We start from the raw sequence: 4,521 nt of genomic DNA, 5'->3' as shown, positions 1-4,521 counted from the left end.
ACCAAGGTATCCAAGAGTCCAGGATGTTAAAATATTAACATTCCTTGTAGAGAATTACTCTGAGTCTGTACACGTATTATATTTCTGGAGACACCCTGGTACACTGCAATGATTTGTATTATTTACAAAGCATAAATATGTTATATTGTACAGCTATGGACTAATCTTTATTAAAATCCATCCTTATATATATAAAGCTTCTCTATTGTGTACTATTATGGAGATATAGAGGTGATGAAAGAGTATCTTTTGGAAGGTAAATACAATTTATATCCCATCTATGACTCGAAAGATAATCTGAATGCAGTATTTTAACTGGCAAACCCTCTCTTCCAGAGTTGATGTTTAAAAGGACAGGGCTTCTAATACTGATAGTAAATCCGCCACCTCAGTTGGTTTAAATGTAATGCTATGTCCTTGCTCAGGGAGTACAGCAACAGAACACTGCCCTCTATTGTGGAGACAGAGAGAGTATCTGGGGATAAAAAGTAACAACGTAGTCTTTAATGTTAAGAACAGCAGCACTTTTTTAATGATGACAGGCTGACCTCAGGTGACAGATTGGAGTACATCTCAGGCTGAGACGTCTGCTGACAATTTAAAAATATCAATTCTGAGAAAAGTATTTTCCTTAAACCGATTCTCAGAGCTTTTAGCAGAAGAATATGTATATGTATTTATGTGTAATATTATCACTTTTTTTTCCCTGTCTTTATTTTGGCTAACAGTAGCCTGCAAGCCTTTAACTCTATCTCAGCCTTTCACACTAAGTACTTTTGTACATTTAATTTAAGAGAAAGGCAGGCCACTTAATACACCAATAATAAATCTCTACAACCATGACATGGCAACCCGAACCCCCGCCTATGCTCAGCTATACATTTATTTACTTATTAAAATGAACTTTTTGGTTTATTCTGCAAAACAAACAAATATTTAAATGATCTATTTTGTTGTGGTTGTTGTCGTTGAGTTTTATTTTTACAATAAACATTTCTGAGGAATGAAAAATATGTAGTTAATGTTTCTCTAGAGACTCAATTAGAAATGGATATATTTCTACTGCAGGTGCACCACGTTTCCACCTAGAACATAAACATCCAACATGTAGCCTGCGGGCCAAAAGCTGCCCACCTGACCCCAGAGTGCGGCCTGCCTGAGATTTTTAGCATATATTTTTTTAACCTAATTAGCTAGCACACATGAACTAGTAGGCCAGTGGGGCCTAACAACTTGCCAATCGTTACCGTTGTGTAACTGACTGCTGCCAAGTTTCATGCTTGCAGGCTTGGATCAATTAGTAATTGTAATTAAAACTGAAGGTAATTATTTACATAATTGTCAGCTGTTCACTGATTCACTGACTAATTAATGCGGCCCAGACAGATACAGATTCCAGATCATGTGGCCCACTATTGAAAAAACTTGGATGCCCCTGACCTAGACCTTATGGTCCTGTCCTTCATGAATACATTTACATTGTTCTTAATTACACAAAATTAAATATCCAGCTTCTATTAACTGCTTTGCAGGACTCTTAAGAAAACCTTCAAGACATTGAGGAGAATAGAATTAAAGATCACCCCCCATAGTATTGCAGTAATACTATGAAATCCAGTTTCAGACAAGCACAGCCCAGTAACACAATCTGTACCAATCTGTACTCAGGTTACTTATTCGAGTTGCTTCATTACTTTATCTAAGAGTTTTCTTATCGGCTCCTGGCAAGATTGAATCACGGTAACCTCCTATTTAGAAAAGGTGACACAAAATGAAACATGATTATGAACTGCCTCTTTATTCCCGTTTGAGAAAACCATGGCGCATAAGAAACTTAAGGAATGTGCATTTATAAACACTGTACAATTTGTGCCAACTTTTATGTGGCCTTATCAGATATGCATTAATGGATTTTCAGTGCATAACAAAATATGTTCCATGCTTCTAGAAATGAGAACAGCATTGTATTATGCAGTTCTTATCATACTGATTTGATAAATAATAATGTAATTAAAATGTAAATAAAATAAAAAATTCTGCATCACATCAATTAAAAAAAACAGTCCTGTAGGCAGTGATGAATCTATAGGTCAGGCTCACTCTTTCATACATTTTCATATTTATAATTCATAATTTGTTTATTTATTTTGTGGGATTTCATCAATTCAAAGGTCAGAAACTAGTGCACATATTTAATCTTTCTCAGAGTAGGATGGAATTTACATTTTACTGAGACCCAACCAGGCAATGACTGAAAATGCAGCTATCTCTTTTAATATTACAGTGAGGGAAAAAAGTATTTGATCCCCTGCTGATTTTGTACATTTGCCCACTGACAAAGAAATGATCAGTCTATAATTTTAATGGTAGGTGTATTTTAACAGTGAGAGACAGAATAACAACAAAAAAATCCAGAAAAACGCATTTCAAAAAAGTTATAAATTGATTTGCATGTTAATGAGGGAAATAAGTATTTGATCCCCTATCAATCAGCAACATTTCTGGCTCCCAGGTGTCTTTTATACAGGTAACGAGCTGAGATTAGGAGCACTCTCTTAAAGGGAGAGCTCCTAATCTCAGCTCGTTACCTGTATAAAAGACACCTGTCCACAGAAGCAATCAATCAATCAGATTCCAAACTCTCCACCATGGCCAAGACCAAAGAGCTGTCCAAGGATGTCAGGGACAAGATTGTAGACCTACACAAGGCTGGAATGGGCTACAAGACCATCGCCAAGCAGTTTGGTGAGAAGGTGACAACAGTTGGTGCGATTATTCGCAAATGGAAGAAACACAAAATAACTCGGTCTGGGGCTCCATGCAAGATCTCACCTCGTGGAGTTTCAATGATCATGAGAATGGTGAGGAATCAGCCCAGAACTACACGGGAGGATCTTGTTAATGATCTCAAGGCAGCTGGGACCATAGTCACCAAGAAAACAATTGGTAACACACTACGCCATGAAGGACTGAAATCCTGCAGCGCCCGCAAGGTCCCCCTGCTCAAGAAAGCACATGTACAGGCCCGTCTGAAGTTTGCCAACATCTGAATGATTCAGAGGAGAACTGGGTGAAAGTGTTGTGGTCAGATGAGACCAAAATCGAGCTCTATGGCATCAACTCAACTCGCCGTGTTTGGAGGAGGAGGAATGACCCCAAGAACACCATCCCCACCGTCAAACATGGAGGTGGAAACATTATGCTTTGGGGGTGTTTTTCTGCTAAGGGGACAGGACAACTGCACCACATCAAAGGGACGATGGATGGGGCCATGTACCGTCAAATCTTGGGTGAGAACCTCCTTCCCTCAGCCAGGGCATTGAAAATGGGTCATGGATGGGTATTCCAGCATGACAATGACCCAAAACACACAGCCAAGGCAACAAAGGAGTGGCTCAAGAAGAAGCACATTAAGGTCCTGGAGTGGCCTAGCCAGTCTCCAGACCTTAATCCCATAGAAAATCTGTGGAGGGAGCTGAAGGTTCGAGTTGCCAAACGTCAGCCTCGAAACCTTAATGACTTGGAGAGGATCTGCAAAGAGGAGTGGGACAAAATCCCTCCTGAGATGTGTGCAAACCTGGTGGCCAACTACAAGAAACGTCTGACCTCTGTGATTGGCAACAAGGGTTTTGTCACCAAGTACTAAGTTGAAGGGGTCAAATACTTATTTCCCTCATTAACATGCAAATCAATTTATAACTTTCTTGAAATGCGTTTTTCTGGATTTTTTTGTTGTTATTCTGTCTCTCACTGTTAAAATACACCTACCATTAAAATTGTATAGACTGATCATTTCTTTGTCAGTGGGCAAACGTACAAAATCAGCAGGGGATCAAATACTTTTTCCCTCACTGTAATAGGGGGCTGCAGTAGAGAACAGTCAAGACCTGCAGAGAAATGCGGTACAGTTGCTAAGCTGTTAAAGAGGAAAATTTACATTTATAGGTATTTATTCATTTACTTATTTTAATTAATGTAATGATTGAACTTACCGGGCTACTCCCAACCTTAAGCATTGTCATTGTATTCCCATTGTAACTGCACCTGGATAGCACAATATAGTAAGAAAAATGATAAACGCTTGAAATCTATTAATAATTCCTATATTTTGCATTAGCTTTCCATGAATACTCAAAACCTGGCCATAATTTGGGCTAGTATTTAGTTAGTGTGATAATGTTATCAATTATTGTATCAACATGTATCATATTGTATCAATTGTGTAAACCTAAAACATAATCATCAGCCTGAGTGCTACTAATTTAAGGCTCCACGAGTCTCTTGGCACTGCAAGAATCACATGTCAGAATAGAGATGCGCAACATCTATGGTGGTTAGGAAAGTTTTCCCTGCATTAACTCCTTATTTAATTTATATAGATACATATTCATAAAATGTGTTGGGGGCAAAAAATAAATGTGAAAATACAAATAAATTAATAACGGACATTTCATTTGTAAGTGCTGTTCAATCGTGACACTGGGATTTAAAATCAAGGCGGAACCTTTGTTTCATGATCCG

This window comes from Amia ocellicauda, chromosome 17 (genome assembly GCF_036373705.1).
Source record: "Amia ocellicauda isolate fAmiCal2 chromosome 17, fAmiCal2.hap1, whole genome shotgun sequence".
In the NCBI taxonomy this organism is placed as follows: domain Eukaryota; kingdom Metazoa; phylum Chordata; class Actinopteri; order Amiiformes; family Amiidae; genus Amia; species Amia ocellicauda.
The sequence above is the reverse complement of the archived record's forward strand: the minus strand, read 5'-3'. Positions refer to the sequence as shown.